The following is a 23,221-nucleotide window of genomic DNA, read 5'->3' as shown; positions in this document are numbered from 1 at the left end:
TTCGACGGTTGGGTGCGTGGGTGGGCGCCAAAGCTGTTGTGGATGTCGGCGATCTTGCGGTGGAAGAACGAGGCGAGGGAGTCGCAGAGGTCTTGTGACGGAGTGATGTCGTTGGTGCCGGTGCTGGGGTTGGAGAACTCCTTGACGATAGTGAAGAGCTCTTTGCTGTCGTGGGCGTTGTTGTCCAGTCGTTCCTTCAGGGATTTCTTCTTGGTGGTGTGGATGAGCTGGTGGTGCTTGCGGGTAGCGTGTTTGAGGGCGGTCATGTTGTCGGTGGTCTGGTCGAGGAGCCAGGCTTTCTCGAGGGTGTGGCAGGTCTTCTTGGAGTCCTTGAGGTCATCGGTGAACCAGGATGCCTTCTTGCTTCTGGGTCTGCTGGGAGTGTTCTTTAGTGGCGCGAGGTCGTCGGCGCAGGCGGTCAGCCACTGTGTGAAGTTGCGGGCTGCTTCGTTGGGGTCCGTTGTGTTGGCGGGTGGGCTCTGGCTGAGGGAGGTGGTGAGCTGGTCTGCGGTTATCTTGCTCCAATTCCTGTGAGGTACCTGTTGCGGGTGGTGGTGGGTCGTGGATCTTTTGAAGCTGAAGTGGACGCAGCTGTGGTCGGTCCAGTGGAGTCCGGTGGCGTGGCTGAAGGTGATGTACTTGCTGGAAGAGAAAACGGGATCAAGCGTGTGGCCGGCGTAGTGGGTGGGGGTGTTGACCAGTTGCTTGAGTCCGAGGTTGGCGAGGTTTTCCAGCAGGGCGGTGGTGTTGCGGTCCTTGTTGTTCTCCAGGTGGAAGTTGAGGTCCCCGAGGAGGATGTAGTCGGTGGAGGGGAGGGCGTGCGGGCTGATGAAGTCTGTGATGTCTTCGCTGAATTGTGTGCGTGGTCCCAGGGGTCTGTAGACTTGTAGACTCTGTAGATTTGCACAGAATATTCTGGTTGCAAATGGAAAATAAAAATCTATTCTGACAAATGACGTTATGTGAAAAATATCACTTTCACGAGAGTGGATCAAGTGCTAGTTCAACAATCCAGAAAATTAAAATCTGATGCTTCTTTCGAGGCTGAGTCCTTTACTATCACAATCACCTCGTGACTGCCCAATGTTTTGGGAAGTCTCTTATGAACGATTCTACTCACTTCAGACATGTGGCTCATCACTCACCAAACATCGGTGTCACCGTAGAGACTGGGTCCAGACAGACAGTTAATGATCCTGCAGCTGCTGTTGTTTCCACCTCACCTATGCAAATCATGGTTACTGATTATCAGATCAGGACGTGTGATTCAAGCACCACAAAGGTTCATTGAAGAGTTACAAGTGCATATGTTTTTGTAAGCATTTATGTTATTGTTAAAAGTTGTAATTTTTTATTTAACAAAGAGGGAGATGCAAATAAAGAATGACGAAACTCTTTTGGTTCCAGATGGACTCCGTAGACCTGTGACATGAGCGTTGGAGGGTACTGAAGTACATGCAAGTTTAGAACACTGAGTTCTTGCTCACACGCTAAAGAATAATTCTCCATGTGTATCATAGTCGTTGGCGAGTACCCGGTGTAAGTAGGATGCTAAAGGCATAACTTGCGTAATTCAGTTCAGCGTAATCATGTGAAATTATCAAATTTTTAAAAAATATTACACCTGAAGAATGTGAGAAGAGTAATTCTGCATTTAGTTCCATATATCTTAGCCAGTGGCAGCCATTAATTTTAGCAGGGAGGGGGCGGACAGGACACACATGCACACATACACACTCACACACACCCATGCGCTAACACACACAAGCACACACATATATCCATTCCCACATGGTTGGATATGTACTACCACATCTCTTGGTATAACAAATCACCTCACCATAGAAAAGCCTGGCTATCTAACGCTGTTACCAAGTTACAAATGAATGCTCACGCAACCTCACTGTAACACCTTTTTGTCTATTGAGTATCACTAATTAATTGTATGCCTGCCAAAAAGAGCACTAATTTAAGGTGCATTTCACTTGTTTTTACCCTCTACTAGTTGTCACTCTCTCCCCCTTTTTTTATCTGTTCCCCTAGGTCTCCTACCCCGGTATAAGTCTACTAGGGGTCACTCTACTGCTCCTGGTCATCAGACACAATTTAGAGAACCAGACCAGCGGTAGTGCACCACTCACCTTTCATTTTTACTTGGTTCTGATGAAGTGCCACCAGACCCATTAGGGGCTAAGCAGGCACGAAACATGATGACCCACTACACCACTACAGCCCTATAGGAACATTACATCCGTGTAGGGCTCCCTCATATTTTAATCAAGATTGAGCTACCACAGGAATAAAACATATGACAGTAGGACATCTCTAGACTTATTTTAACTCACTTCCCTGTGCACTACCCAGCCCTCACACCTGCATGCACCCTATGGCTTCTTCAAAAGATCTCCGCCAAAGATCCCCGTTTACGAGAGCCCATCGGGCATTGCAGCGCCGGCCCGACGAGGAGCTTGGCACAATGATGAAGCATAACATACTTTGGGGTGTGTGAGGGCATCATGAAGTAAGACTTCCCTTTCCCCTACCCTCCCACGAGAAACTGCACACCCCTTTGATACACAATTTGCCTTGGAGCTTGTGTGCAGGACCTGCTTAAATATAGCTCCTGGTCCCCTTTGATTTTGATATAAAGTTCAGCTCAGCTCAGGAAGCCAGGAGCTTGCGTGTTTAGCGCATTTCTAGCTCCTGGCTGCCTAACCTGAAAATAAAGAGTGTCTGTCAGGCTTACCTTTGCTCAGCCTGACAGACACTCCTCTTCTTGGGAGAAAGATGAGGAGGCATGGCCTCTTCACCCATTAGGACTGTCTGTGGCTTTTCTTAGCACGAAAATGGCCCCTCGCTTCTATTTTAGATGCATTTTGCTCTAAGAAATATCGCTAAATTCAGCACAACACAAAAAGCAAACGTGAGCGAACGCTCGCTTAATGTGCTCTTGCATTAGGATTTTCTTCCAAATTACTCTTAATTTTACGAGGAGGGGTAATCTCACAATTATCCGGAATTCCACATCAAAGAGTAATGCGGAATTACAGAAATTACTCCAACTACTCTGACGTAATAGAAATTCTGCCCAGGCCTAGAATATTCTGCTGGTGGAACTACCACTTCGGCATTCCTGTACCAGAAATATCTCAATGTGGCATATTTTTCAAAGCTAGCATGGCAGAAATTAGATTCTGCAGACTGGTAAAAGCGAATTATCACAAGGAAGTGTGTGCCTACACATGGGTGCAAATGTATTACTTTTCCCTGTTTATAAAGGCTTTTTAAGTATGCCTGAAAACCTGGAAGTCATGTGATCTCGCCTTTCTGGTGCATTGGCACAGTTTATTTCTATGTTTCCACATGGATGCATCCCATCTCTACACGAAGTTTGATGGTGTTTGATTCCACTTACCAAACCTGGAAAGCAGTTTACTTTAGCTGATTCCAGGAGTAAATAGATCCAACAATTTCCTGGGTGGGAACTCCTGTAGAATGGTAGGGCCGAATTCGACCAAGAACCCTTCAGTATTTGCCCGGCGTTAGCCGCCTCTCATACCATTCAAGATTACCAAACAAAGAGGCAGGCGCTGGAGACAGAAGGCAGGAAACAGGAGTTTATTCCGACGGAGCAGAACACGTCAAATCAGACAACAGGGTGTCTTCTCGAGGTGCTCTATCTGCATCTCTGAGGCCTCGCCTCTTATACACAAGTTTATTACTTTATTATGTACATTGCATCAATAATGTGTCTTTGAAGTAAAGGAAGACCTTCTCGGAATCCCTGGTTCATGTCCGTTCCCACACACATCTACAGTAGAGTTCCCACCCCGATCTCAGCATGTGATGGCTATCGCGCAGCTGGACATTCCGTTGGGAACGGGAAAAGTGGGCGATCAGTCGGATGTAGGGGTGCGAAGGAATTGATTAATCCCCGCTCCTTTGATGCGGGGTGAGTTCCTACTGTAGGGGCAATAAACTACAGCTGCAAGGCTAGGTGGCGGTCTGGGAACGGTTCGGACAATGGACGAGGGGGAAGAGGTTATCAAAGGCCCGTACGTGTGAAAGAGAGGAAAGGAGTGCGAGGGTTCCGTGCGGGACGCGGCTCTGAGGCAGGGTCGCGCTGGAGGTGCGTTTTTATGGCCCAGGCAGGAGAGATCGGGGGCTGTCAGAGCGCGGGGGATGCTTGCGTGGCCGGGGACTGAATGGGGAGACGCGCTGGCTATCGGTAGTGGGCAGAGAGGCCCTGGCAAACAAAAATGGCTGCTGCTTATGCGCACGTAAAAAGGACAAGATGGCGCCGATAATGTTTATGCCACAGTCTAGATTTCGACAGTCCTCCCTTTTCAACATATCTAGCCAGCTTGTCAATTTACGTCTATCCCCATTATATTTCGTATTTCAATGTCATATAAAGCTTTCATGTGCTCAGTTTCAAAGTCCAGAGTCTTAGGGCAAATACAGTTAGCAAAAAGTGAACACAGAGGTGGCAAGCATTGAATACCCAGGCAGAATCCACATATTACGACAATCGGCATCAATATGATCATGAATAACCTCCACCCCCAGTCCTTTACAGTACTCCAGAACCAACTTCCCAACGACCATTCTTCTTGTTCCTGATGAACCTCTGAGGAAAGTCTATGGAGGTGTTCAATGGCTTTGTAGACTGAGGGTGAATTGTCTGGTACGTAGGTGCAACAACTAGACCCGATGATAGGGCATGCTCCTCCGCGATCTGCAAGAACTACGTCTAGAACAAGGCAGTTCTGAAGGGCTACCAGGCGGACCGCCTGAAGCTCGGCCGTGTTGTTCGTGAGGATGCCAGCTGTAATGTTCATTGTCGTTTCAACTGCCTGGGTCAAATGTCGGATGGCACGACTGTTCGCCATCGGACCCCAAAGTGGAACAAGTCCTTTCATTGCATCCTGGAATTGTGCTCCAGTGGAGTCGGCCTGTTCGATGTCCTTTGCTCGTCTCTGTCGGTGATGGTTTGCCGGAGCCACATAGGTTGGAGGAAGGATGAAGGCTATGTAGCAGGTACCTCCCCAGCCCTTTGGGAGCCAGGTGTAGGCTTTTGTACCACAGACGAAGTACATGTTTGGAGAGGTGACAAAAGAGGGTGGGTTGGTTGAGTACAAAGTTTTGGTGATGCGGCAAGTGCTGTGGCCCACCATTTGTGTCCCATGGCCTGTGATGCATACGAGGCCTGAGACATTGACGACAGATAGGGCCACAGTCAGGGTGGCAGCCGTTCGTTTCCGGAGGTAGGAGAAGGTGGGTCTGGCTGGATTGTTGAATATTTGCAGCTCCACCATTTCTTTAGCGGGGATGTCCATGTGGATAGAGTCGTTGGAGGTCAGAGGGCAAAAGGGAGCAGCATTTCTTCCTGTTTTGTTCAGCCAGACCCCATGATAAAAGTGAGACATAGTCTTGCCGGAAGTGGAATTGTCCCTGCAACTTTCTTGCAAGAGGACCAGCCAAGCAATACAGGAACCATGAATGGAGAAAGGGGAAGGGATGAAAGGGATGGAATGTCCGGTGGCATGTGGTATCAACCCACAGATCCAGCAATTCGTGGCATTTGCAGCAAGGTTGTGTTGGTGCAGTAACTGTACGAAGGAGTTGTTCCAGAACTCCTTACGCCTTTCTTGGATTTGAGGTGAAAGAGAGACCAGGTAGTGTTCTTTCATGGTGGTAGGCTGTGCAGTCGTTAGAAATGTCTTATGAGCCGGTGCGTTCTCTTCCACGATCCAGAAGGTAGTCATGAGGAGGAGGCAAAAGAGAAGAGTGATAAGAAGAGCAATAGTCTTTGAGCTGTGCAACCTGTCAGTTTTTGGGTTCCTGTAGCGGGTCTTTGGAGGTCCGGTTGCTTCCACCATCTTCGTATCGGGGGCTTCCATCATCTTCAAGGTGCTCGGTAGTGGGCAGAACCACAGACTTCGTTTGGCTTCTCTCCTGGCAGCCTTCGTAGTGTTGGGCCGCCGCTCTGAGAATCGTAACTTAGTCAGTGGTCTGCTTAGCCGAAGCTCCCTCCTTTCGTCGCAGGTTATACCCTTCTCTGGATGGAACAGTGGGGTCAGGGAATTTTGCCAATTCGAGTGTCTCTGTTTCAGGGTGGTAGCAGCTCAGGGATGGTCGGTCTTTGTTCAGGAGCTCTTCCTGGGTGCTCACGTCTTCGTTCGACGTCAGGGCCGGAGAGATTTTCTTGCAATGATGTGCGTGCAGCCAATTTCGCTTCCCCACCACTCGAAGAGCTGTTTGGGTGGTGATCAAGACTTGCCAGGGGCCCGTCCAGCGGGGTTCCAGACTCTTCTCCCGCTGGAAGTTCCAAATCAGGAGGAAATCTCCAGGCTGGATGGTATGTCCGGGGCCCCTGGAAGCATCGGGGATGGCCTGCAGCACCTGATGATGAATAACAGACAGTGTTTTAGTTAGGTTATACAGGTAGTCAGACATTAGGACGTCCGGGACGTCGTGAATAGATGTCGGTTTGGGTGCGGACCAGATACTCATGGGCTGGCCGAAAACGACCTCGTAAGGGGTCAAGTGGTGTTTGGTGGGGGTGGAACGCATTGCAGCAATGCTAGGGGGAGAGCGTCTGGCCATTTTAGTCCTGTGGTAGCCACTATTTTCGCAAGTTTTAGTTTCAATGTGGCATTGTGCCGCTCGACCAGTCCAGCAGATTGGGGGTGAAAAACTGCGTGGAATTTCTGTCGTACCCCCAGTCCTTTCAGGATGAGCTGGATAACCTCGGCTACAAAATGGGGGCCATTGTCACTCCATAAAATACGGCAAAGGCCGTAGCGAGGGAAGAACTCTTTCAGTAGCACTTTTGCAGTGACGATAGCAGAGTTGTCACGCATCGGGTAGGCTTCCACCCACTTGCTAAAAGCGCACACAACAACAAGTACATACTTCAGTCCTTGACATCTCTCTAACTGGATATAGTCCATCTGTAGGACTTCAAATGGATGGTTGGGGACCCCAAACCCTCCCCGGGGTATGACAGTTCCTTTCCCAGGGTTGTGTTGCAGGCAGACTAGACATTGCTGGACTAATCGTTTGGCTGAGTCTGTAATTTTATCGTTATGCCAAACTCGGGAGACAAGTTCGGCCATAGGGGCAGATCCTACGTGTGCAGGGGAATGGGCCATCGTCAGTATGGGGATCAGGTACGAGTTGGGTAGCAACCATTTGTTCGAGTCTTTTGTCCGCCAGCAGCCTTCATCATCCTTTAATCCCACCCGTGCCCATTCAGTCAATTCTTGTGGTGAGCTGGCCATTTGGATGTCCCTAATAGTTTCCTTAGCGTCCGTCCATTTTTCTGCTTGTGACCTAGTCACGTACATGCGAGTCGTCGTCCTGTTCTCGGCTGTGGTTCGGGCAGTGATGTCGGCCAGTGCATTTCCCTGTCCAATGATGTCTGTCACCTTTTTGTGTGCATTGCATTTGATTACGGCAAGTCATTTGGGGAGGAGAACCGCTTCAGTCAGAGCGGAGACTAGATCTCCGTGCAGGATGGGCGTGCCATGAGATGTCAGAAATCCCCTCTCCTTCCATAAGAGCCCAAAATAATGAACCACCCTGAAGGCATACTGGCTGTCCGTGTAAATGTTTGCTGTCGTCCCCTTTGCTAGGATACATGCTCGTGTGAGGGCAATCAGTTCTGCCGCCTGGGCGGATCATTGCGTGATGCGGGCGGTTTCAACTACAGTTCGGGCTGTGGTAACTGCATAGGCAGCTGAGGTGGTGCCGTCGGGGAGTTTAATGCAAGAGCTGTCTACCCATAGCTCTCTGTCAGGGTTTGGGAAGGCAGTGTCTCGGAGGTCAACTCTACTCCTAGTCTGTTCGTCCGTGAGGGTCATGCAGTCATGTATAGGGGACACATCGGGATCATTCTCAGGCAGGGGCAATAAGGTGGCTGGGTTCAGTGTGGTGCATCGTTTCAACGTGATGTGGGGCGCAAGCAGTGTCAGCTCGTACCCAGTCAGTCGTGCGCTAGTAAGGTGCTGTGTCTTAGTCTGGTTTAGGAGGGTGTCAACAGCATGGGGTACTAGAACCGTGAGGGAATTCGAGAGTACGATCCCCTCACTCTGTCGGATAGAGACAGCAGCAGCAGCTACTGCTCGAAGGCAGGCAGGCAAAGCTCTCACTACAGGGTCAAGAGTGGCAGAGAAATAGGCACATGGGCGTTGCTTGAGACCAATGGTTTGAGTCAGGACTGACAAAGCGCATCCCTCCCTTTTGTGAGTGTAGAGAGAGAAAGGTTTTGTATAATCAGGGGTTCCTAGGACTGGTGCTGAACAAAGGGCGTCTCGTAGTTCTTTGAAGGAGGATTGGCATTCAGGGGTCCAAGGGAGCGGGAAAGGAACATCTTTAGCCAGTAGGGAAAGTAGTGGTTTCACAATGAGGCTGTAATTTGGCAACCATTGTCGACAGAAGGAGGTGAGACCTACCAAAGAGCGGACTTGCTTCTGTGTTTTAGGGATAGGGGTCTCAAGAATTGCCTGAATTCGATCGGGTGTGAGTTTTCTCCCATCTCTGGACAAGAGGTGGCCTAGGTAAGTGACTTGAGGTTGGCAGAATTGCAACTTCTTCTTGGAGACCTTGTGGCCATTTTCCGCGAGGAAGTGCAGGAGTTGGATGGTGGCTGTGACTGCAAGTGGGGTGGTGTCGGCCGCCAAAAGGATATCATCGACGTACTGTATCAACACCACTCCATCCGGCAATTGGACTGCATCCAGCTGTCTCTTGAGGGCCTGGCTGTAGATGCTTGGACTTTCAGTGTAGCCCTGGGGTGCTCTGCAAAATCTGTATGAGCGGGATTTTAAAGTGAAGCCGAAAAGGTAGTGGCTGTCCGAGTGAATGGGGATGGAGAAGAATGCGTTCTTGAGGCCGATTACCGTGAAGGTGGTGGCAGTGGAAGGAATCAGGGTCAGAATGGTGGTGATGTCTGAGACTACAGGGTACTGGGGTACAACCACTTTGTTGACTTCTCGTAGGTCGATGATGAAGCGGTACGCTTTTTCATCTCCCTCACCCTGCTTCTTCACAATGGGTAGGATAGGGCTGTTGCAAACATTGCTAACTACTTCTTCTACCACTCCTGCGTCTACCAGGGACTGGATGATTTTTACCAATGCCTTCTCGCCCTCGGGCGATATCCGATACTGTGGAAGTTTTGGGAGCACTGCGTCCTGTCGAACGGTTATGTGCACAGGGTCTATCATCATGCGTCCTACGTCCGAGTCGGCCTTTGCCCATAGGTACAGGGGTAGGGTGTCGAGTAGGGACAAGTCAGCGTCAGTGATAGAAAACATGCGTTGTGCGCGACAGGACCCGAGCAGCGTTGGGTTGTCGTACAGAATGACTCGAACTCCATCTTGTGAACACCTAATAGTAGCTCGAAAGTGTTTCAATAAGTCAAGTCCCATAATGGCGTCGGGGGTGTTGGAGGAGAGCAAAAACGTCGTGTCAGTGGTGTTATTGTCCAAGTTAAAGGAGATTGGTGTGGACAAGGGATTAGTGGAGGGCGTTCCATCAAAACCTATTGATGTCACATGTGAGCCAGACAAGGGTGCCCTGGGAATCAATCGTTTAGACAACGCACTACGTGTTGCACCAGTATCTACCAGAAATGGAGACTTCGTACCTAGGACCTTAGCGGTGACATAAGGACCTTGCTGGTCAACATAGAGCTCGACCGGATCCCTCCCTTGCCCTTGGCAGTCCTATGCAAAGTCGTGGGCATTGTCGCAGTCAGACTATTGGCACTGAATCTGTCGGGGACGGTCAAACGTGTTCGGTCTGCTCGGTTTGTCATTGCTGATGTCGTTAGTGTGCCCTCGCCCCTGTCCTCTATTTCTTGGCCCGCCCGCTACGTCTCTTGTGTTTTTATTTCTGAGTTCTTCTTGCAGAACTGGACATTGAGATTTCCAATGGCCAAATCCTTTGCAAAACGCACACTGGTTCTCATCGAGGTCCGTTCGTGGAGCGCCGGGTGCGGGTGGGTGGTCTCTAGGGGATGGATTTCTAGGAGCATTCGACTGGTAGTTCCCTCTATACTGTTCCCTTCCTATAGTCACCCCTTGCAACTGAGCAATCATCACTCTCTCTTTCAAGTCCTTCTTCTTTTTCTCGGTCGCTAGGTCGTTCTCGTTCTTTTGTCGTTCATAGTATTGAGCCATCTGAAGGATAGCTGCGGGCTTGGAGGCTGCCCAACTACTCTCACTAGTCTGTAGTTTCTGCGAGACTTCTGGTGTCAGGCCTTTTACATAGTTCTGGACAAACAAGTGATGTCCGATCGAAGTGGTCATGTCCTGGCCGCTGTAATCGGAGAACACCGTTTCAAACCGGGAGAAGTATTCTGATACGTCTTCCTGGGGTTTCTGGCGACAGGCCGTTACTATCGACCAGTCCACCTTTCTTTCTGGGACTAGGGTTTTTAATTTCTGCACAATCTTATCGGGTAGGTCTAAAATGGCTTTCAAAGGTTTCTGTCCGGGCTCTCGCTGCTTGTCTACGTCACCGAGTTGTGTCCAGGTATGTCCGAACAGCTCAAGGTGGTCGACTTTCCGGATTTGCTTCCACACATCAGCTGGCAGACATAACCCGAAAAATAAATCGATATCCGCGAGGGTCATAATCGTCGAACCCAAAGCGGTGGCTAATTCTGTATAGAAGGCTGTGGGGTTCTTTCGTAGATCAGGCAAGGACTTTCGGAAAGTCAGGATGTCTTGCCGATCCCATGGTTGGTAAACCCAGTTGTAAACTACCCTACCTCTTGCATCTTGGTGGTTAATATCGTCGTGTGTTCCCTGTCCTCTCGGGGGAACCCAATAGGGGGCGGCCTCCTTTATGGGCATCATCGTGTCAATTTTTTCTACTTGGGGTTCAGTCGCTACAGGAGTCGTAGTGTTCGGTTTCAGTTCAGTGAGGTGGCGGAAAACTTCAAGCGTACGCGTGAAGAGGTCCGTCACGTCACACTCACCTTCATCTCCAATGTCAACTTTTCTGTACAGTGTTGTTAGGTTTTCAGAACCTTTGTCTTGGTACCGGTCTTCGTAAGCATTAAGGGTGTGGTAACAAAGGCGTACGACAAAGTGTCGTCTGTGGCTATTAGCATATGTATTGTACATATCCGTTATATAATCCTCACTTTCCTTTCGCACTACTAGTGTCTTTACAATCTTATCGATTCCAGCTCGTTCATCCTTACTTAATCTATTCGATCTAGCAGGGTCTTTCCTCCCAGCTTCGGGGTCATCTGAAGTCGCTGCTCGCGCCGCGCTGAGTACAAGGGGTTCGGTCGGCGCAGAGGCCATGAGGACCGAAGCTTTTGCACTATTCTCGCCTGTCGTTGGGGGTTGCGGGTGTTGCGCTAAGGGTTGGGACGGGGCATATGGAGAGGGCATGTAGATGATCGGGGGACCTAATAGCAAATCATCGTTCATTCGCTGTTTTGAAGGCAGCTCAGGGTAGAGCGTAGAGGGTGTCCTAACGGGACACTGGCCCGATGATTCGGAATCTTGTTTTAGCTTGGTATCCTCTCTCTCTTTTATTTCTTCTTTCAGTTTGTTAGCGGCTAGGTGAGCTGCTTTTCGTAATTCCTTTTCTAATCTGACTTCATTTCTCTTTTTCCGCTGTTCTGTTTCTTTGCGCCACATGCCGAAGCTATCGAGCATAGTGGGTGTTGTCTTATTGTTATAGAGGGCTGTTCCTCGTGTGTTTATTTTATCGTTATCAAAGGATCCTATCAGTGGCCACTCACTTTCCCGATCCTTTCTCGTGTATTTATGCCACAGCTTACTGTAAGCCACGGCGACTAGTCCATATTTAGTAAACATGTCCTTATTAGGGGTGCCCTCCAGTGGAGCCGGATGGTTCACCTCTAATAAGCGGTCCGGGCTGTACCAACTACCAACAAACGGGGCAAAATCCTTCACAAGTCAAGTCAAAGTCAAGTCAAGTCAAAAAGGTTTATTTGTATTGGTACTCAACAGAGGACCACAAAATTTTTTACATTTTACATGTTTAAAAAGAATTCAATTTTGTCAATATAAAGATAAAAAAGATTTAAAAAATTTATACAGATTGTAACAAACAAATTCATTCGGAGGTTGATTACACAGAGCTAAGAGTTCTCTCCCCATTGTGATTCTACAGGAGCGAAGTATAGGGTCAAGGTATCTTGTACGAGCTAGGGTTACTTTATGATTTGGACATACGAATAGTACATGCTCTAAAGTCTGATCACCCCCTGCGCACAATGTACATATTGGAGATCCTCCCGGAAGCCATCTTGAGGTGTATGCTAATACAGGTAGGATGCCCAATCGAATCATGGTGATCGCCCTCCTTGCGCCATGTGTCAGGGTAAACCCAATGTAAGACTGGCTTTGCTTGTATTCTAGTAAGTCTACGAAGGGTTTATAGGTGGCTAATTTGTTACAGTGTAGGGAGTCCAATTCGTAGCTCAGTTTTGGGGTGAAACATTTTAAGAACAATTTTAGTTGTGCCGGTGACCAAGTAAGCAGCAGTTCTGTATTAATATTTGCCATACGAAATGCTACAGTCATATTCTCTAAAAAGATTTGCTTTTTAGCGTCAGTCCCAAAAGTCTCTTTTTGCAGCAATGACCTTAAAGTGTTCTCTTTCGCGTGTAACAAATTATAGGCCCACCTAATTACATTGGCAATAGCTATAGCGTAAGAGCTTGTAATTGATAGTTCTAATCTCAGTGCTTGAACAGGTACAGCGTTTGAGACTTTCATAATCCTTCTTAAGATTTTTCCTTCTTTGCGATCCATAAAGACCCATTGCTTTATGGGGATGTACTCCGTCGCATAGGATAATACAGGTGGTATTTTTACTCTGTAAGTGTTTAACAATGAGGAAAAATGTCTGTTCCCTGTTGCGCTATAAAGTCTCTGGAGGGCCGAGGCATGTATATCAGTTTTCCTTTGTAGATTTGATACCTGTATTTTACTTGTTAAATTTTTCGAAAGGATCCTGCCAAGATAGGGATAATTATCAACCTCTTCTATCTTATCTCCTCCTATCTTCCAGATATATTTGGCGCTTTGTTTTCTCCCCGAAAAGGCTATCACTTTTGTTTTCTTTATGTTCGGTACTAAGTAATTTTCTTTAGAGTAGTTATGCAGAATATCCAATGATGCTTGTAATCCGAAAGGAGTGAGGTCTAACAGCACTATGTCATCAGCATAGAGCAATGAATGTATGCTTTGTGTAGCTATTTTAGGAGATAAACTGGAGCCTAATTGCAGGTGGTGAGGCAGGTCGCTTAAGTAGAGGGAGAATAGGATCGGGGCTAAGAGGCACCCTTGTTTTAATCCGTTCTCTGTTTTAATTCTTTTTGTAAGTCCTTTTTCTCCCCCCATTTGGACTTGACACCAAGTATTGGTATGAAAGCTTACTATAACTTGTAGCAGTTGTTCGTGAATTCCAAGCCTCCTTAATTTTCTCCATAATGTTGGTCGATCTACCCGATCGAACGCCGTAGAATAGTCTATGAATGCAGCGTAAACGACCTGGGTTTTTCGGGTAATATATTTGTCGAAGATAACCTGGATAACTGCAATATTGTCTGTTACAAAATGTTTAGGTCTGAAGCCTACTTGAAACATGGGTATCAGACCCAACGAGAAGGCCCATTCTTTCAGGCGGTCTAGTACCTCTGCTGCAAATACTTTTCCCACAGCGTCCATGAGTGCAATTTGACGATAATTCCCTGCTGGAGTTCTGCTTCCCTTCTTGTGGATAGGGATAATAATGCTCCCCTGCCATGATTTTGGTACCTGACCAGTCTCAAAAATGTAATTAAAAAGGGGGTATAACAACTTACTCCATTCCTTCGGGGCGACTTGTAACACCTTAATCGGAATCTGGTCCGGGCCAGAGGCACCCGTAGTTCTTGCTTTACGTATATTGAGTTCAACCGAAATGGCTGTGGTTTTAGATAATGGACTCGTATCTTTTTCTTCGTTCATGACCTCACTACTTTCATATAGTATTATTAAATTTGCTTTGTAGAGATCTGATAGATAAGATTCCCAGTCGTTCGGAGGGACCGGTATTGATTGTAATTTCTTTTTTGATCCAGTTATTTTTGCGATTAAAAACCAATATTTGCGTTGGTTATATTTACTTGCAGCTGTCTGAATGTCGACCCAATTGCGATCTTGTAAAGCTTTTTTTTGTCTTTGATTCTCACGTCTCAGTTGGTTTTTCAGTTTATTTATTTCCTTCTTCGTAGTTGGCGAAGAATTCGTATATTGGGCGCGTATAAGTTTATTTAACTTTTTCTTTACTTCAGAGTTCTTAGAGGTGCGTTTATTTTTTTCTTCTTTCTTCTTATTATTACCTCTTGCACCCGTTGTTGCCATTTTTAAAATGAGGTTTTTGAAATCCTTAATTATAAATTCGAAGTTTTCTATAGGATTTTCGGAGAAACTTTTTGCTAAAAGCTGAGAGTGATCAATCATTGTTGTGATTTTATCTAGAGTCGAAGAATTCCAGAAGATGCGTCTCTGTTCGCTATTTATCATAGTAGTACTTTCATGATAGATAATATGACTGGCTTGAGAGGATTTAGGTATCCAATCTGTGGTTAAGTGCATTAATGCATGATCGCTCTCTTGGCAAAACTGGTTGAGCAAATACGAAACTGTATCTATCAGATCCATACTGCTTATGATATAATCTATAATGGATAAAGTCCTATTACCCCGTCTGGTGTAATTTGCTGGAATGTCCCCCTCAGTATTGCCGTTCAGTATTAATCCATTTAGGTTAGTTAACGCTGATATTAACAATTTACCTCTTTTGTCTGTTAGTATACCCTCAGGAAATTGTGGAAAGCAGGGTCTTTCCTCCCAGCTTCGGGGTCATCTGAAGTCGCTGCTCGCGCTGCGCTGAGTACAAGGGGTTCAGTCGGCGCAGAGGCCATGAGGACCGAAGCTTTTGCACTATTCTCGCCTGTCGTTGGGGGTTGCGGGTGTTGCGCTAAGGGTTGGGACGGGGCATATGGAGGGGGCATGTAGATGATCGGGGGACCTAATAGCAAATCATCGTTCATTCGCTGTTTTGAAGGCAGCTCAGGGTAGAGCGTAGAGGGTGTCCTAACGGGACACTGGCCCGATGATTCGGAATCTTGTTTTAGCTTGGTATCCTCTCTCTCTTTTATTTCTTCTTTCAGTTTGTTAGCGGCTAGGTGAGTTGCTTTTCGTAATTCCTTTTCTAATCTGACTTCATTTCTCTTTTTCCGCTGTTCTGTTTCTTTGCGCCACATGCCGAAGCTATCGAGCATAGTGGGTGTTGTCTTATTGTTATAGAGGGCTGTTCCTCGTGTGTTTATTTTATCGTTATCAAAGGATCCTATCAGTGGCCACTCACTTTCCCGATCCTTTCTCGTGTATTTATGCCACAGCTTACTGTAAGCCACGGCGATTAGTCCATATTTAGTAAACATGTCCTTATTAGGGGTGCCCTCCAGTGGAGCCGGATGGTTCACCTCTAATAAGCGGTCCGGGCTGTACCAACTACCAACAAACGGGGCAAAATCCTTCACTATCCGCAAAGACTAAACAGAGTATGGCGACTCTGTGCTTATTTGTGAATGGAGAATAACCCAAAGAGAACCAATTCCGAACGATCAATGAACGGTCAAACAATCAATCAAATGAGGGATAAAAATAGGCACGACGGATTACAACGGGGGCAAAAGCCTGCGTTACCTATCCTTCACTATTCACAAGGACTAAACAGAGTATTGCGACTCTGTGCTTATTTGTAAATAGAGAATGATCCAAAGAGAACCAATTCCGAAGCAGTAAATGCTTGGATAACAATCAATCAAATGGAGAGGAAAATAGGCACGACGGGTTACAAAGGGGGCAAAAGCCTGCGTTACCTACCCTTTACTATCTGCAAAGACTAAACAGAGTATGGCGACTCTGTGCTTATTTGCAAATAGAGAATCTCTCAGAAACAATCAAATGAGTAATACTAGTATTTTCAAACAATCAAACAATCAATTCGCAATTCGTCGCGTTACACGACCTTACCCGGACCGCATGGACGGTTTCTCGTCTTCCGCTTCCAGCGCCCGATCGTCCTCTATTCTCCGTAATTGCTGTGGCACTCCTGATGGTTCCCAGTCAGGACCGTAGATCACTCGAGAGAGGTCTGCTCAGATCCTGCGAAGTTCGGATGATCGGCTGCCAGACAAGGGTCTATCGGGCAGGAGCTCTTCCCGATCGTTGCAGTCGTTCACTCTGTCGTTGGGACCTCTCCCACTGGATCCACGTGTCGCTGATGGGCCCCACGTTTGGGACGCCAATTGTAGAATGGTAGGGCCGAATTCGACCAAGAACCCTTCAGTTTTTGCCCGGCGTTAGCCGCCTCTCATACCATTCAAGATTACCAAACAAAGAGACAGGCACTGGAGACAGAAGGCAGGAAACAGGAGTTTATTCCGACGGAGCAGAACACGTCAAATCAGACAACAGGGTATCTTCTCGAGGTGCTCTATCTGCATCTCTGAGGCCTCGTCTCTTATACACAAGTTTATTACTTTATTACGTACATTGCATCAATAATGTGTCTTTGAAGTAAAAGAAGACCTCCTCTGAATCCCTGGTTCATGTCCGTTCCCACACACATCTACAGCAGAGTTCCCACCCCGATCTCAGCATGTGATGGCTATCACGCAGCTGGACATTCCGTTGGGAACGGGAAAAGTGGGCGATCAGTCGGATCTAGGGGTGCGAAGGAATTGATTAATCCCCGCTCCTTTGATGCGGGGTGAGTTCCTACTGTAGGGGCAATAAACTACAGCTGCAAGGCTAGATGGCGGTCTGGGAACGGTTCGGACCATGGACGAGGGGGAAGAGGTTATCAAAGGCCCGTACGTGTGAAAGAGAGGAAAGGTGTCAGAGCCCGTCTGAGCGCCTGCAGTACAGCACTGTGCGGTAGAAATGACTGTTTACACTTTTCCATGTAGGAAAGACTACATTTCCCAGAGGCCTCGGCTGAGGCTACTTCAGTCTGGGTGACACGCATCCTGTTGCGTGTTATCCTGTTTCCTGTTCTCGATTCGGAGGAAGGAGGTCGCGTCTTGCTGCTTGCTTAGGGCTCGTCCTGGACGGCTGCAGTGGGTTATTCAGCGTTCAGGTAGGAGCGGCCCCTCGCCTCCAGGTTACCCGTCATTGAGCGGAGCGCTGTGGGGATCCACGCGTTGCCGTTTGGTTTGAAGCGCGCAGTGAAGGAACTGCTGCGCTTTGCATTTCGTTTTGGGATTTGTCAGAGGAGCGGAGCGGAGTGGTAGGGCGCCACACGCTGCCGTGTCTTCTTCTTCTATTTTGTTTACTTTTGTGGCCATACTTGTTTTACTACTACGGGAAGTAGGTGGTGCGTGGTGGCGGTCGCAGCTCCGCGTAGCCAGAACAAGCGCTTGTAATTGTTCTTTGTTTTGGACATTTGTTTCTATGTACTCGTGGGGCGCTGTGGCGGTCGCAGCTACGCGTTGCCATAAGGATTATAGAAACGTCTAGAAGGTTGTGTTGTTCAGGCGGTGAATATATACTTTCTTTTCAACAACCTTCATTTATTATTTACATTGCTCTCTTCCTTTGTTGGTACCTGAGGACTGCCTTGTGTTTAGGGTGTACTTTTCCCGACGGAGCGGAGTGCAGTGGTTCTTGCTTCCCACGCATTACCGTGTCCTGGATTCTGACACTTTCATAGCTACATTGTTCCCTCTCAGTCCTGTTCTTCTTTCATGGTGGTGACTCCCACCCGGAATCCCTTATTGTGCAGGCTTAGGCTGTGATTCAGGTATGAGAGGAGGTGTCCTGCCTGGGTCATGTGTGTGTCAGTACTTGATATCAGACAGATGTTAACCTATGTATGTTCCCTATAGGTCTCAAGCTTGTCTATCTAAAGGGGGAACAGAGAAAACCCATAGAAAAGTCCTGCCTTTTACCCCACAGGTATTTAGTCTACTAATAAGTGCATTAGATATTACGGTGTTGCACGATCGGTGGTCTTACCCCTGTATGTTCTGTCGTTTCAGGTACATCCCTTTCCCAGCTGTTCCCTTCCTTTCCTTCCCTGTTTATTATTTTACTTTTCCCCTCGCCTAATGGCTCAAACCCTCTGTTGACATATTATCAGAGTGTTTGTGACGTTTGGAGGTGGGCTTTATATTCGTCACCCGGATCCTGTGGAGCGTACCTGACAGAATAACACGCCCACGAATTCAGCTACACCCGATCCGGGTGGAGACTATATGGCTACCTTAGAGGATGTGCTTCAGGCGTTGGTATTGGTGCAACAAGAACTTGCTGCTTCCAAGGCTGAGGCCTCTGCCCTTAAGGAAAAGGTGGACAGATTGAGTAGGAACCCCTTTGATGCCTCTCCCTCACAAATTCAGGTTACGGTTCCTCCTCCTATACCCCTTGCCAGCCCAGAGAGATATTCAGGGGACCCGGCAAAGACCCAGATTTTTCTGACTCAAATCATGATGCATTTTTCGTGCAAACCGGCCTCCTTCCTGACCAACCATTCCAGAGTGGCTTTCGCCATTTCCTATTTGATTGGGGATGCGGCTAATTGGGCCGTACCACTGGTGCGCAATGATGACCCTGTACTGAACAACTGGTCAGCGTTTAGGGCCGAATTCGAGCGAGTGTTTGATCGCCGGGCTACTACCTTCAGTGCAGACCGCGAGTTACTGACACTCAGACAGGGAAAGAGAGACCTGATATCCTACATGACTGATTTTAACAGGCTGATAGCTGAAACTGCTTGCCCAGAGGAAAAAAGAATGTCCCTATTCTATCAAGGGTTGAGGGATGGCCTCAAGGATGTTATAGCCCAAATAGATCCTCAGCCAGCCACCTGCACAGACATGATAAACCTGACATTACGTTTGGATAGCAGGATGAGTGACAGAGGGGGTGATCGGAGAAGATGGGATAGGGGGTACCTTGGGTCTGAAGCTAGCCCCCGAAGAGCATTAACGGCTCCTGAATCAGGTTCTGAACCCATGGAGATCGGGGCAGTCAAAGCCCCATTATCCAAAGAAGAAAAGGAACATAGGCGAGCCTTGGGCCTTTGCCTCTATTGCGGCAAAAAAGGCCACTATGTTAGGGACTGCCCTACCAAACCTAAAACCAGTGGTGCGTGGAACCGCAGCAAACGGTTGGCCATCACGGCAATGGGGGCAGTAGAAAAAGGAGGTAAGGCAGACTCTTCCTTCGATGCTGGTTCTCCCCCCTATCAGATCCCTTCGTTAACAGTCATGACACTATTAGAGACTGAAACACACATACTCCTTCCCATGTGCCTAGAGAGTCACTGTCAGATTCATCAAGTGAGGGTCATGATAGATTCCGGGGCCACTGGGAACTTCATCGATAGTGGGTTGGTAACAGCGCTGGCCTTGGAAAGAGTGCCAAGAGACGTTCGGGAGGACGTATTGGCCGTGGACGGAAAGCCACTAAAGTCAGGAAAGATCACTGAACAAACCGACTCTTTGGTGTTGTCAGTGGAAATCCCGGGAGGTCATCACAGGGAAGTATTGACGCTGAATATCATTGAGGCACCTCAATACGAGGTCATTTTAGGTATGCCCTGGTTGAGCCACCACAATCCTACTATCGACTGGAGGTCCAAGGAGGTCCGGTTTGCATCCGAGGAATGTAGAGAGCATCTGGTTCCCTCATGTTTGACGACCGCAGCGGTGTCTTATCTACCTTTGGTAGTTGCCACAGCTGCCGAGAAAATGGTGATTTTGCCTCCGCAATATAAGGCCTATGAGGAGGTGTTCAGTGAAAGCATGGCGGAACAACTGCCTCCTCATCGTCCTTATGATTGTAGGATAGACTTAGTGGATGGGGCTACTCTGCCTTCTTGTCGTGTGTATGCCCTCTCGGTTCCTGAGACAGTTCACTTGAAGGATTATCTTGACCACTATGTGGACATTGGGTTTATCCGTCCCTCTAGATCCCCGGCTGCCTCCCCTATGTTTTTTATCAAAAAAGCCAACGGAGAGTTAAGAGTGTGTGTCGATTACAGGGTGTTAAACAAGAACACCGTCAGGAACAGATACCCCTTACCCCTTATTACTGTTTTACTGGATCAGGTGAAGGATGCTCGAATATATACTCGGCTTGATTTGAGAGGTGCCTATCACCTGGTCCGAGTAAGAGAAGGCGATGAATGGAAGACTGCATTCAAAACCCGTTATGGCCTTTTTGAGTATACTGTAATGCCGTTTGGGCTGTGCAACGCCCCGGCGGCATTTCAGTATTTCTTGAACGATGTTCTGAAAGAATTTGTGGATGTCTGTGCTGTTGTGTACATAGATGACATCCTCATCTATTCGGACAACACCATACAACATCAAGCTCATGTGTCTCATGTTTTGCAGAGATTGGGTGAGAACAAACTATTTTGTAAATTGTCCAAGTGTGAATTCAGTGTGGCTGAAGTGGAATTCTTGGGGGTGGTGTTGAGTCATGCTGGATTACAGATGTCACACAGAAAAGTGAAGGCGGTGCAGGATTGGCCGATTCCGACGAGCATGAAGGAAGTACAAAGCTTTTTAGGGTTCTCAAATTACTACCGCAGATTTATAGCACAATTCTCTCAGGTGGCTGCCCCATTATCTAAATTGTTAAGAAAAGGGTTCCCTTTTCAATGGACAGAGGACACCGACAGAGCCTTTCAGACCCTGAAAGACGCGTTCACTTCTGCTCCTATATTGGCACACCCTAAACCTGAACATCCTTTCATCGTTGAAGCTGACGCTTCGGATGAAGCTGTAGGGGCCATTCTGTCTCAAAGGAATCACCTCACGGGCCAATTGCATCCAGTGGCATATCTATCAAAGAAGCTCAGTCTGGCAGAGAGGAATTACACCATAGCGGAGAAAGAACTGCTAGCTATTAAAAAGGCATTTCAGGAATGGCGCCAGCACCTGTGGGGGGCTGCGTTTCCTGTTACTGTTTACTCCGACCACCGTAATTTACAGTATATGAAAACTGCCAGCAACCTCACTCAGAGACAAATGAGGTGGATGCTTTTTTTTTCAGAATACGACTTTGTTATCACCTTTCGTCCTGGGGCTGACAACAAAAAGGCTGATACCCTATCTCGACAACAGCAGGGGGGGGTGTCAGCGGAGATCGCCAGGCTGGAACCCATTGTGGAACCTGGAAAGGTGTTGTGTGTGATACATGCTGACTCGTTCCTGGATCGCGTTAGTCGAGCAAAGAGCCCAGGGGAGTGGGTTGTGTGGGCTACCCAGGGGAGTGGCCGCACACTGAAGAAAGGCCTCCCTTTTCAAAACGCGAAGCTGTTCCTCCCAAGCGAAGCGCTCAAAAAGACTGCCTTTGAATGGTGTCACGATTCCCACTTGGTGGGACACCAAGGGGTGTGTAAGACTGTGCAGTTGTTACAAAGGTACTTTTGGTGGGACACGATCAAGAAAGATGTCGTTGCTTGGGTAAGATCCTGCAGCGTCTGCGCTATGGCAAAAACCTTAACTGGGAAAAAGAAAGGGTTGTTGTGTCCGCTACCAACTCCCAACAGACCATGGCAACACATCAGTCTAGACTTTGTAACTGGTTTACCCCCGGATCAGGGTATGACCACCATCCTAGTGGTGGTCGACAGTCTCTCCAAACTAGGACATTTCATCCCTTGCGTAAATTTGCCTACAGCAGGACAAACAGCCCAGCTACTGATGTCCAACATCATCAGGCTACATGGGATACCTGAGGTCATTGTATCCGATCGGGGTCCGCAATTTATCGCTAGGTTTTGGAGGTTTTGGTGTCAGGCCCTGGGTATCCGTTCCTCTCTTTCTACCAGCTTCCATCCGCAAACGGATGGACAAACGGAGAGGTTGAACCAAACCCTTAAGAAATATCTCCGGTGCTATGCTGCAGATGCTCATGACTCATGGGTCTCGTTATTATGGATGGCTGAGGTGGCCTATAATAACGCCTGGCACTGTTCCTTGGGGGTATCTCCATTTTGTGCAACATATGGGTATGATGCTAAAATCCTTCCCCTTACCATTCCTGGTGTCATAGCAGATCAACCTACGGTTCTGGGCCAGATGCGAAAGATTCAGGCAGTGCACAAGAAAATCAGGTCTCATCTGATAAAGGCAAAGAAGGAATACAAGAAGTACGAAGACAGACACCGAAGACAAGGACCAACGTACGCAGTGGGTGATAAGGTGTGGCTTTCGACCAGGAACATCAGGTTCAAACTCCGCAGCATCTTTCACCCTAAGTACATCGGGCCTTATGTGGTGGTGAAAAAGCTCAGTTCGGTGGCATACAAACTGAAACTGCCTGGTTCGCTTCGTATCCACCCAGTATTCCATTGCAATCTGCTGAAACCTGCGTTCTCGGACAGGCGCAGGGCGCCTCCTCCGGTTTTGTGTGATGGGGGTTTTGAATATGTGGTGCGGAGCATCAAGGACTCAAAGTTTCGGAGGGGGGTGCTATGGTACCTGGTGTCGTGGAAGGGGTATTCCGTGGAGGACGACTCCTGGGAACCGGTGTCCAACATCCATGCTCCGGAGGCTATCCGTTCCTACCATAGACGGTTCCCTCTGCGCCCTGGTCCTGGTAGGCGCTAGAAGGGAGGGCATACTGTCAGAGCCTGTCTGAGCGCCTGCAGTACAGCACTGTGCGGTAGAAATGACTGTTTACACTTTTCCATGTAGGAAAGACTACATTTCCCAGAGGCCTCGGCTGAGGCTACTTCAGTCTGGGTGACACGCATCCTGTTGCGTGTTATCCTGTTTCCTGTTCTCGATTCGGAGGAAGGAGGTCCCGTCTTGCTGCTTGCTTAGGGCTCGTCCTGGACGGCTGCAGTGGGTTATTCAGCGTTCAGGTAGGAGCGGCCCCTCGCCTCCAGGTTACCCGTCATTGAGCGGAGCGCTGTGGGGATCCACGCGTTGCCGTTTGGTTTGAAGCGCGCAGTGAAGGAACTGCTGCGCTTTGCATTTCGTTTTGGGATTTGTCAGAGGAGCGGAGCGGAGTGGTAGGGCGCCACACGCTGCCGTCTCTTCTTCTTCTATTTTGTTTACTTTTGTGGCCATACTTGTTTTACTACTACGGGAAGTAGGTGGTGCGTGGTGGCGGTCGCAGCTCCGCGTAGCCAGAACAAGCGC

The sequence above is a fragment of the Lissotriton helveticus genome, chromosome 5_1, assembly GCF_964261635.1.
Source record: "Lissotriton helveticus chromosome 5_1, aLisHel1.1, whole genome shotgun sequence".
In the NCBI taxonomy this organism is placed as follows: domain Eukaryota; kingdom Metazoa; phylum Chordata; class Amphibia; order Caudata; family Salamandridae; genus Lissotriton; species Lissotriton helveticus.
This window is presented reverse-complemented; position numbering follows the sequence as displayed.